Source organism: Arachis hypogaea, chromosome 20 (assembly GCF_003086295.3).
Source record: "Arachis hypogaea cultivar Tifrunner chromosome 20, arahy.Tifrunner.gnm2.J5K5, whole genome shotgun sequence".
In the NCBI taxonomy this organism is placed as follows: Eukaryota; Viridiplantae; Streptophyta; class Magnoliopsida; order Fabales; family Fabaceae; genus Arachis; species Arachis hypogaea.
This window is the reverse complement of record NC_092055.1, coordinates 108,579,887-108,592,244: the sequence shown is the minus strand read 5'-3', so window position 1 is coordinate 108,592,244 and position 12,358 is coordinate 108,579,887. Positions and strand designations below refer to the sequence as shown.

The window sequence follows — 12,358 nt, the reverse complement described above, 5'->3', positions numbered from 1 at the left end:
CATGCCGAATGTGTCTTGGTAAATTGAGGTGTTGTTTTGTAAGGATACACCAGAGTAAAACAGCCATGTCTACAGTGAAAGAGGACTCATGAGTGCTCAGAAAGACATAATGAGACATAATTTGTGCCTATACTCGAGCCTTCAAGGTGAGTGCGGAAGCCGATATGCCCTTAGGTCGGGAACGATGGTATCCGTAGATCCATATGCTGCCAGGTTGTGCGATAACTCTGAGAACGACATCCCAGTCAAATTGGTATGTCTGGCACTTGAATGAGGCTTCTTGAAATGCGTCCAATCCTTCTGGAGCAAGGGGAAGATCTAAAGCTTGTTGAATGGCCTCTTCAGTTATGAGGACTTGCTTCTGACGGACATAGACAGACTGCATGGTTGGCATGTGAAAATTGGAGTAGAATTCAACTACCCATGAAAGATTAACCTGCCGTGGCTGTCTCTGTAGGAATCCCATTGTCTGTGCTCGATGCGGGGCTCAACAATTTTAGCAATGTTGGTTGGGAGGATGAGAATGTGCTCATTGTTATAGTTCCTTGCTGCTAGGATGGGGAACATCTGCTCACAGTAGCGGTTAGTAAACCGCGCAGTGTCCTTTGCTGGAAAGGCTTTTTCTTTTTCATTGACCTTAATGATCCTCTTGATTCGTTTTGTTGAGGGTTTCACCGCTGTTGAAGATGGCTCTTCCACTAATGTTCTTTTTGTTCCTCTCCTTGCTGGTAGTTTAGAAGTAGCTTTCTCTTTACCTTTCTTGGTGGCCATCCTGAAAAAGGAAAGAGAAAGTAATATGTAAAGCTAAGGGTTCGGGCAAGGGAGTGAACATTATGGGTGATAATCAATGCACGGTAAAGAAGGATGTCGTTAACACATGGTCTAGACTACATGTGAAAAGTTCATCAGAGGTAATATAGCAAGTGCATGTGATGGCAATTAAATGCAAGATGTTTATTGGCATGCCGGCAAAGGCATGAGTAGCATAGATCAATCATTCAATGTCCAAGTTAGATTACCAAGCCTTTCAAACTAATAATGTGTTTGTATTGACAATTATATATAATTAATAAAATATAAAAGGGGTTTTGTGAAAAATAGGCATTAGAGTAGTAGAATAGAAAGATTTAAAATAATGCGTAATGCCATACGGGCGTTTTCACAAACACATAGCATGCATGGTAAATATGTTATTGAAAGTAGGAATTTGAACATGCAAGCAACCCTTATGAAAAGTAATATATAATTGTCAAACAATTCCACAATAACTCACAAGCAAAATATAAAAGAAAATAATCACCTAATTAAATTTCTAACACCAATTAAAGGAATAAAAAGAAAAGAAAAGAAAGAAAAGGAAAATATAGATAATGAAAGTGAAAAGAAAAAAAGAAAACATAAAAAATAATAAAGGAAAAGTAAAAAGTAAAGAAAGAAAGAAAAGAACCTTGATAATGGATGTGCAAAATAAGGGAGGAGAAAGTAAAAAGTGAGAATGGGTAGAGAAGGAAGAAGGGAGAAGAAAGAAATAAGAAGGGAAAAAGAAAAATTAGGATTTGGGGAAGAAAAGATATGATATTTGGCTGATCTGGATAAGCTGTGCGCCACATGTGATGCGGACAAATGGGTCACGCGGTCGCGTGGTGTGTGATTTTTGTTAAGTGACGCGGACGCATGGGTCACGCGATTGCGTGGCCTGATTTGCGCGAGTGCAGGCTCGCGTACGCGCGACTCTCTGTTTCAAACTCATTTTGCCAAAATTTAGGGTGACGCGTTCGCGTGGGTGACGCGATAGCGTGAATGGCCATATTTTGAGGACGACGCGGCCGCGTGGGGCACGCGGTCGCGTTATAGGGTTGGTGCATCTAGCATCATTCCAGCCCCACTCCATCGTAACTTATTGCCATACACCTCTTTTACGTCGATTTTTAGGGGCACGCGTTCACGTGGGTGACGCGGACGCGGTCGCGTGGGCATGTTTGTGCCTAAGGCACGCCTCCAGCCATGCTTTCGCGTGACTTTCTGTTCAATTCTCTTTTCTTCTTAATGCACCTATGACGCGGACGCGTCAGCGACGCTTAGCGTCGCGTGCGAAATTTTATTTTATTTTATTTTTTTATGCAGTATGCAGAATGCAAAATGCAGAATATATGCAACTATATGCAGAGATTATGAGAAGAGTCATTAACGAAAATTAAATAGAATAAAGTATAATAAAACTAAGATTGAAACGGAACGATCATATCATGGTGGGTTGTCTCCCACTAGCACTTTGCTTTTACATCCTTAAGTTGGACGCTCTTCAGACTCATTCCGCTTCTGTTGGTGGGTATTCCAAGAGGAAGACCTCTAGTTCCTTGTGATCCTTCGTCTTCTTACCATGATAAAGCTTTAGACGATCTCCATTGACCTTTAGAAATTTGGAGCTAGAAGGATGACGCAGGTGGAAAACTCCGTATGGCTCTGCCTTTTCTACTCTGTATGGACCTTCCCATCTTGATCTCAGTTTACCTGGCATAAGCCTCAGTCTGGAGTTATAAAGAAAAACTAACTCCCCTGGTCTGAATTCTCCCCTTTTTATGTGCTTGTCATGGACAGCCTTCATCTTTTCTTTGTATCTCCTGGAGTTGTCATATGCTTCTAGGCGAAGATTCTCCAATTCTGCTAGTTGCAGCTTTCTTTCAGCACTAGATTCTTCATAGTTCATGTTGCACTCCCTCACAGCCTAGAAAGCCTTGTGTTCCACCTCCACTGGAAGGTGGCAAGCGTTTCCATATACTAAGCAGAAGGGGCTCATCCTAATGGATGTTTTGTACGCTGTTCTATATGCCCAGAGTGCATCTTGTAGCCTAGCACTCCAGTCCTTCCTATTAGGTTTTACTATCTTTTCCAGAATACGCTTTATCTCTCTGTTAGAGACTTCTGCTTGCTGGTGCACGAAATTGTGATCTTAGGCAACGGCGCCAAAAACTTGGTAGGCACGTCTTAACAAATCGTTTTTCATTCACAACTTTGATACAACTAACCAGCAAGTGCACTGGGTCGTCCAAGTAATAAACCTTACGTGAGTAAGGGTCGATCCCACGGAGATTGTTGGTATGAAGCAATCTATGGTCACCTTGTAAATCTCAGTCAGGCGGATATAAAATAGTTATGGAGTTTTCGAACATAAATAATAAATAGATAGAAAATAAGGATAGAAACACATATGTATATCATTGGTGAGAATTTCAGATAAGTGTATAGAGATGCTTTCGTTCCTCTGAACCTCTGCTTTCCTGCAGTCTTCATCCAATCAGTCTTACTCCTTTCCATGGCTGGCTTTATGTAAGGACATCACTGTTGTCAATGGCTACTTTTTATCCTCTCTGGAAAATGGTCCAAATGCTCTGTCACAGCACGGCTAATCATCTGAGGTTCTCGATCATACTGGAATAGGATTCACCCTCCTTTTGCGTCTGTCACTACGCCCAGCACTCGCGAGTTTGAAGTTCGTCACAGTCATTCAATCCCAGAGTCCTACTCGGAATACCACAGACAAGGTTTAGACTTTCCGGACTCTCATGAATGCCGCCATCAATCTAGCTTATACCACGAAGATTCTGATTAAGAGATCCAAGAGATACTCATTCAATATAAGGTAGAACGGAAGTGGTTGTCAGGCACGCGTTCATAGGGAATGATGATGATTGTCACGTTCATCACATTCAGGTTGAAGTGCGAATGAATATCTTAGAAGCGGAATAAGTTGAATTGAATAGAAAAACAGTAGTACTTTGCATTAATCTTTGAGGAACAACAGAGCTCCACACCTTAATCTATGGAGTGCAGAAACTCTACCGTTGAAAAATACATAAGTGAACATAGGGTAAGCATGGCCGAGTGGCCAGCCTCCCATGGAGGTCTAGAGATCTAAAAATGATCAAAAGATTTCTAATACAATAGTAAAAAGTCCTATTTATAATAAACTAATTACTAGGGTTTACAGAAGTAAGTAATTGATGCATAAATCAACTTCCGGGGCCCACTTGGTGTGTGCTTGGGCTGAGCTTTAATGTTACACGTGTAGAGGTCAATCTTGGAGTTGAACGCCAGTTTGTAACGTATTTCTGGGGTTCAACTCTGGCTTGTGATGTGTTTCTGGCGTTTAACTCCAGACAGCAGAATAGAACTGGCGTTCAACGCCCTTTTACGTCATCTAAACTCGGCCAAAGTATGGACTATTATATATTAATGGAAATCCCTGGATGTCTACTTTCCAACACAATTGGAAGCGCGCCGTTTTGAGTTCTGTAGCTCCAGAAAATCCACTTTGAGTGCAGGGAGGTCAGAATCCAACAGCATCAGCAGTCCTTCTTCAACCTCTGAATCTGATTTTTGCTCAAGTCCCTCAATTTCAGCCAGAAAATACCTGAAATCACAGAAAAACACACAAACTCATAGTAAAGTCCAGAAATGTGACTTTAACATAAAAACTAATGAAAATATCCTTAAAAGTAACTAGATTCTACTAAAAACATACTAAAAACAATGCCAAAAAGCGTATAAATTATTCGCTCATCACAACACCAAACTTAAATTGTTGCTTGTCCCCAAGCAACTGAAAATCAAATAGGATAAAAAGAAGAGAATATACTATAAATTCCAAACTATCAATGAAACATAGCTCCAATTAAATGAGCGAGACTTCTAGCTTTTTGCCTCTTGAATAGTTTTGGCATCTCACTTTATCCATTGAAGTTCAGAATGATTGGCATCTATAGGAACTCAGAGTTCAGATAGTGTTATTGATTCTCCTAGTTCAGTATGATGATTCTTGAACACAGCTATTTTATGAGTCTTGGCCGTGGCCCTAAGCACTTTGTTTTCCAGTATTACCACCGGATACATAAATGCCACAAACACATAATTGGGTGAACCTTTTCAGATTGTGACTCAGCTTTGCTAAAGTCCCCAATTAGAGGTGTCCAGGGTTCTTAAGCACACTCTTCTTTTGCTTTGGACCTTGACTTTAACCGCTCAGTCTCAAGTTTTCACTTGACACCTTCACGCCACAAGCACATGGTTAGGGACAACTTGGTTTAGCCGCTTAGGCCAGGATTTTATTCCTTTAGGCCCTCCTATCCACTGATGCTCAAAGCCTTGGGATCCTTTTTATTTATCCTTGCCTTTTGGTTTTAAGGGTTATTGGCTTTTTGCTCTTGCCTTTTAGTTTTAAGAGCTTTTGGCTTTTTCTGCTTGCTTTTTCTTTTTACTTTTTTTTTGCCTATATTTGTTTTCTTTTTTTTTTTCTGCAAGCTTTGTTCTTTGCTGCTTTTTCTTGCTTCAAGAATCATTTTTATGATTTTTCAGATTATCAAATAACATGTCTCCTTATCATCATTCTTTCAAGAGCCAACATATTTAACATTCTTAAACAACAACTTCAAAAGACATATGCACTGTTCAAGCATTCATTCAGAAAACAAAAAGTATTGTCACCACATCAATATAATTAAACTAAGTTCAAGGATAAATTCGAAACTCATGTACTTCTTGTTCTTTTGAATTAAAACAGTTTTCATTTAAGAGAGGTGATGGATTCATAGGACATTCATAACTTTAAGACAAAGTTACTGACTACTAATGATCATGTAATAAGACACAAACATGGATAAGCACTTAACATAGAGAAAATGAAAAACAGAGAATGTAAGAACAAGGAATGAGTCCACCTTAGTGATAGTGGCGTTTCCTTCTTGAGGAACCAATGATGTCCTTGAGCTCTTCTATGTCTCTTCCTTGTCTTTGTTGCTCCTCCCTCATTGCTTTTTGATCTTCTCTTATTTCATAAAGGATGATGGAGTGCTCTTGATGTTCCACCCTTAGTTGTCCCATGTTGGAACTTAATTCTCCTAGGGAGGTGTTGATTTGCTCCCAATAGTTTTGTGGAGGAAAATGCATTTGCGGCATCTCCGGGATCTCATGGTGATGAGCTTCATGCGTCTCTTGAGATCCATGAATGGGCTCTCTTGCTTGCTCCATCCTTTTCTTAGTGATGGGCTTCTCTTCCTCAATGGGAATGTCTCCTTCTATGAAAGCTCCAGCTGTGTAACATAGATGGCAAATAAGATGAGGAAAAGCTAGCCTTGCCCCAGGAGAGGGCTTTTCGGCTATTTTGTAGGATTCAAGGGAGATGACTTCATGAACTTCTACTTCCTCTCCAATCATGATGCTATGAATCATGATGGCCCGATCCACAGTAACTTCAGATCGGTTGCTAGTGGGGATGATGGAGCGTTGGATGAACTCCAACCATCCTCTAGCCACAGGCTTGAGGTCCAGTCTTCTTAATTGAACCGGCTTGCCTTTGGAGTCAATCTTCCATTGAGCTCCTTCCACACATATGTCCCTGAGGACTTGGTCCAACCTTTGATTAAAGTTGACCCTTCTAGTGTAGGGGCGTGCATCTCCTTGCATCATAGGCAAGTTAAACGCCAACCTCACATTTTCGGGATTAAAATCTAAGTATTTTCCCCGAACCATTGTAATATAATTCTTTGGGTTTGGGTTTTTACTTTGATCATGGTTCCTAGTGATCCATGCATTGGCATAGAACTCTTGAACCATTAGGATGCCGACTTGTTGGATGGAATTTGTTAGAACTTCCCAACCTCTTCTTTGGATTTCATGTCAGATCTCCGGATACTCATTCTTCTTGAGCTTGAAAGGGACCTCGGGGATCACCTTCTTCTTGGCCACAACATCATAGAAGTGGTCTTGATGAGCTTTGGAGATGAATCTTTCCATCTCCCATGACTCGGAGGTGGAAGCTTTTGTCTTCCCTTTCCCTTTTCTAGAGGATTCTCCGGTCTTGGGTGCCATCAATGGTAAATGGAAAAACAAAAAGCTTATGCTTTTACCACACCAAACTTAAAATATTGCTCTCCCTCGAGCAAGAGAAGAAAGAATAGATGAAGAAGAAGAAGAAAATATAGAGGAGAGGGGGGAGAGATTGAGGTGATTGGTGAAGAGTTTTGGGGAAGAGTGTTTATGGGATTATGTGAAAGAGGGGTGAGAAGAAGTGAGTGGAGGTAGGTGGGGATCCTGTGGGGTCCACAGATCCTAAGGTGATCCTGTGGGGTCCATAAATCCTGAGGTGTTCAAGAATTTATAACCTTGCACCAAATTAGGCATGCAAAATGCCCTTGCACACAACTCTGGGCGTTCAGCGCCAGATTGGTGCTTGTTCTGGGCGTTGAAGGCCCATTTGTTGCCCATTTCTGGCGTTGAATGCCAGAACCATGCTTGTTCTGGGCGTTCAGTGCCAGCTCTTCTCCAGGGTGCAATTCTGACGTTCAAACGCCCAGATGCTGCCCATTTTGGGCGTTCAGCGCCAGAACCATGCTCTGTTCTGGCGTTGAACGCCAGCCAGATGCTTCTTACTGGCGTTTAAACGCCAGTAAGGTCTTCCTCCAGGGTGTGATTTTTCTTCTGCTGTTTTTGATTCCGTTTTCAATTTTTATATTTATTTTGTGACTCCACATGATCATGAACCTGATAAAACATGAAAGAACAAGAAAAATTAGATAAATAAAAATTGGGTTGCCTCCCAACAAGCGCTTCTTTAATGTCAATAGCTTGACAGTGGGCTCTCATGGAGTCTCACAGATGTTTAGAGCATTGTTGAGACTTCCCAACACCAAACTTAGAGTTTGGATATGGGAGTTCAACACCAAACTTAGAGTTTGGTTGTGGCCTCCCAACACCAAACTTAGAGTTTGACTGTCGGGGCTCTAGTTGACTCTGTTTTGAGAGAAGCTTACTGTGCCTCTTTTCCATGTTTACAGAAGGGTAACCTTGAGTTGTAAACACAAGGGAGTCCTCATTCAATTGAAGGACTAATTCACCTCTGTCAACATCAATCACAGCTCTTGTTGTGGCTAGGAAAGGTCTTCCAAGGATGATGGATTCATCCTCATCCTTCTCAGTATCAAGGATTATGAAATCAGCAGGGATGTAAAGGCCTTCAACCTTTACTAACACGTCCTCTACTTGTCCATAAGCCTGTTTTCTTGAATTGTCTGCCATCTCTAATGAGATTTTAGTAGCTTGCACCCCAAAGATTCCCAGTTTCTCTATTACAGAGAGGGGCATGAGGTTTATCCCTGAACCAAGGTCACACAGAGCCTTTTCAAAGATCATGTTGCCTATGTTACAAGGTATTACGAACTTTCCAGGATCCTGTTTCTTCTGAGGCAATGTCAGTTGATCCAGATCACTTAGTTCATTGGTGAACAAGGGAGGTTCATCTTCCCAAGTCTCAATACCAAATAATTTTGCATTCAGCTTCATGATTGCACCAAGGTACTTGGTAACTTGCTCTTCAGTAACATCCTCATTTTCTTCAGAAGATGAATACTCGTCAGAGCTCATGAAGGGCATAAGGAGGCTCAATAGAATCTCTATGGTCTCTAGATGAGTCTCAGATTCCTTTGGTTCCTCAAAGGGAAACTCCTTATTGATCACTGGACGTCCCAGGAGGTCTTCCTCAATGGGATTTACGTCCTCCCCTTCCTCTCCAGGTTCGGCCGTGTTGACTATGTCAATGGCCTTGCACTCTCCTTTTGGATTTTCTTCTGTATTGCTTGGGAGAGTACTAGGAGGGATTTCAGTGATCCTTTTACTCAGCTGGCCCACTTGTGCTTCCAAATTTCTAATGGAGGACCTTGTTTCATTCATGAAACTTACAGTGGCCTTAGATAGATCAGAGACTAAGTTTGCTAAATTAGAGGTATTTTGTTCAGAGTTCTCTGTCTGTTGTTGAGTGGATGATGGAAAAGGTTTACTATTGTTAAACCTATTTCTTCCACCATTATTAAAGCCTTGTTGAGGCTTTTGTTGATCCTTCCATGAGAGATTTGGGTGATTTCTCCATGAGGGGTTATAGGTGTTTCCATAAGGTTCACCCATGTAATTCACCTCTGCTATTGCAGGGTTTTCAGGATCATAAGCTTTTTCTTCAGAAGATGCCTCTTGAGTACTGTTGGATGCAGCTTGCATTCCATTCAGACTCTGAGAAATCATATTGACTTGCTGAGTCAATATTTTATTCTGAGCCAATATGGCATTCAGAGTATCAATTTTAAGAACTCCCTTCTTCATAGGCGTCCCATTACTCACAGGATTTCTCTCAGAAGTGTACATGAACTGGTTATTAGCAACCATGTCAATGAGTTCTTGAGCTTCTGTAGGCGTTTTCTTTAGGTGAATGGATCCACCTGCAGAGGTATCCAATGACATTTTAGCTAATTCAAACAGACCATCATAGAATATGTCCAATATGGTCCATTCTGAAAGCATGTCAGAAGGACACTTTTTGGTCAGTTCTTTGTATCTCTCCCAAGCTTCATAGAGGGATTCACCTTCTTTCTGTCTGAAGGTCTGAACATCCACTCTAAGCTTACTCAGCTTTTGAGGAGGAAAGAACTTGGCTAAGAAAGCCTTGACCAGCTTATCCCAAGAGTTCAGGCTATCCTTAGGTTGAGAGTCCAACCATATTCTAGCTCTGTCTCTCACAGCAAAAGGGAAAAGCATGAGCCTGTAGACTTCAGGATCTACTCCATTAGTCTTAACAGTATCACAGATCTGCAAGAATTCAGTTAAGAACTGAAAAGGATCTTCAGATGGAAGTCCATGAAACTTGCAGTTCTGCTGCATCAGAGAAACTAATTGAGGTTTCAGCTCAAAATTGTTTGCTCCAATGGCAGGAATGGAGATGCTTCTTCCATGTAAATTGGAATTAGGTGCAGTAAAGTCACCAAGCATCCTCCTTGCATTATTATTATTTTTGGCTGCCATCTCCTCTTCCTGTTCGAAAATTTCTGAAAGGTGCTTGCTGGATTGTTGTAATTTAGCTTCTCTTAGTTTCCTCTTCAGAGTCCTTTCAGGTTCTGGATCTGCTTCAATAAGAATATTCTTGTCCTTGCTCCTGCTCATATGAAAAAGAGGGACAGAAAAATAATAATAGGGATCCTTTTTACCACAGGTATAGAGGTTCCCCTGTGTGAGTAGAAGAAGAAAAGAATGTAATGTAAAGAAAGAAACACAAGGGTAAGGAGAGCAGAGATGTGGGATGAAGAGAGGTGTTAGTAGATGAATAAATAAATAGAAGGAGATGAGAGAGAAGGAGAATTTTCGAAAATTATTTTTGAAAAAGAGTTAGTGATTTTCGAAAATAGTTTTTGAAAAAGGTTAGTAATTTTTCGAAAATTAAATTCAAAAATTAAAATAATTAGTTAATTAAAAAGAAATTTTGAAAAAGAGGGAAGATATTTTCGAAAATTAGAGAGAGAGTTAGTTAGGTAGTTGAAACAAATTTGAGAATCAATTTTGAAAAGATAAGAAGATAAGAAGTTAGAAAGGATATTTTAAAATCAAATTTTGAAAAAGATAAGATAAAGAGATATTTTTGAAAAGATATGATTGAAATTAGTTTTGAAAAAGATTTGATTTTTAAAATCACAATTAATGACTTGATTCACAAGAAATCACAAGATATGATTCTAGAACTCAAAGTTTGAATCTTTCTTAACAAGCAAGTAACAAACTTGAAATTTTTGAATCAAAACATTAATTGATGATGTTATTTTCGAAAATTAGGAGATAAACATAAGAAAAAGATTTTTGAAAAATATTTTTAAAATTTTCAAAAATAAATAAGAAAAATGAAAAAATTTGATTTTTGAAAAAGATTTTGAAAAAGATAAGATTTTTAAATTGAAAATTTGATTTGACTCATAAAAACAGCTAGATTTTAAAAATTTTTGAAAAAGTCAAATCTAATTTTCGAAATTTTAAGAGAGAAAAAGGGGAAGATATTTTTTTGATTTTTTTTTGAATTTTTATGATGAGAGAGAAAAACATGAAAATGATGCAATGCATGAAAATTTTTAGATCAAAACAATGAATGCCAAGATGAACACCAAGAACACTTTGAAGATCAAGATGAACATCAAGAACTTATTTTTGAAAAATTTTTAATGCAAAGAAAACATGCAAGACACCAAACTTAAAAATTTTTCATGTATAGACACTACGAATGCAAGAATGCATATGAAAAACAAGAAAAGACACAAAACATGAAAACATCAAGATCAAACAAGAAGACTTACCAAGAACAACTTGAAGATCATGAAGAACACTATGAATGCATGAATTTTTCGAAAAATGCAAGATGAATATGCAATTGACACCAAACTTTCAACTTGACTCAAGACTCAAACAAGAAACACAATTTTTTTTATTTTTATGATTTTCTAATTTTTTTGGTATTTTTTGAAAATTAATTTGAAAAAAAGAAAAATAAGGATTCCAAAATTTTTAATATGAATTCCAGGAATCTTGTACTCTTAATCTAAAGCTCCAATCTAAGGGTTAGGCATGGCTTACTAGCCAGCCAAGCTTTAGAAGATATTTATATTTTCCATGTATAGAGCAACTAAGTGTGTGAAAATCAACAAGCTCTTGTGATCATAAGTTGAAACCCCAGTCCAAAAGATTAGACATGGCTTATAGCCAGCCAGGATTCAACAAATCATCATGAAACACTAGAATTCATTCTTAAAAATTCTGAAGAAAAAAATATTTTTGAAAAGATTTATTTATTCATTTTTTCCGAAAATAGATGAGAAATTTTTGAAAGGTTTTTGAAAAATTTTTGAAATTAAAACAAAAAGAAAATTACCTAATCTGAGCAACAAGATGAACCGTCAGTTGTTCAAACTCGAACAATCCCCGGCAACGGCGCCAAAAACTTGGTGCACGAAATTGTGATCTCAGGCAACGGTGCCACAAACTTGGTACGCACGTCTTAATAAATCGTTTTTCATTCACAACTTCGATACAACTAACCAGCAAGTGCACTGGGTCATCCAAGTAATAAACCTTACGTGAGTAAGGGTCGATCCCACGGAGATTGTTGGTATGAAGCAATCTATGGTCACCTTGTAAATCTCAGTCAGGCGGATATAAAATAGTTATGGAGTTTTCGAACATAAATAATAAATAGATAGAAAATAAGGATAGAAACACTTATGTATATCATTGGTGAGAATTTCAGATAAGTGTATAGAGATGCTTTCGTTCCTCTGAACCTCTGCTTTCCTGCTGTCTTCATCCAATCAGTCTTACTCCTTTCCATGGCTGGCTTTATGTAAGGACATCACCGTTGTCAATGGCTACTTTTTATCCTCTCTGGAAAATGGTCCTCTGCGCTGTCACTGCATGGCTAATCGTCTGGAGGCATCACCCTTGTCAATGGCTGCATCCCATCCTCTTGTGAAAATGGTCCAAATGCTCTGTCATAGCACGGCTAATC

General features: G+C 39.1%; 1 non-coding gene across 1 annotated transcript; it reads left to right on the top strand.

Moving 5' to 3' along the window:
- Nucleotides 1-9,336: 9,336 nt before the first annotated feature.
- On the top strand, nucleotides 9,337-9,444 carry LOC112788700 (small nucleolar RNA R71). The gene has a single exon (XR_003196054.1). It is a non-coding gene; the product is annotated as a small nucleolar RNA R71 (small nucleolar RNA).
- Nucleotides 9,445-12,358: the final 2,914 nt, after the last annotated feature.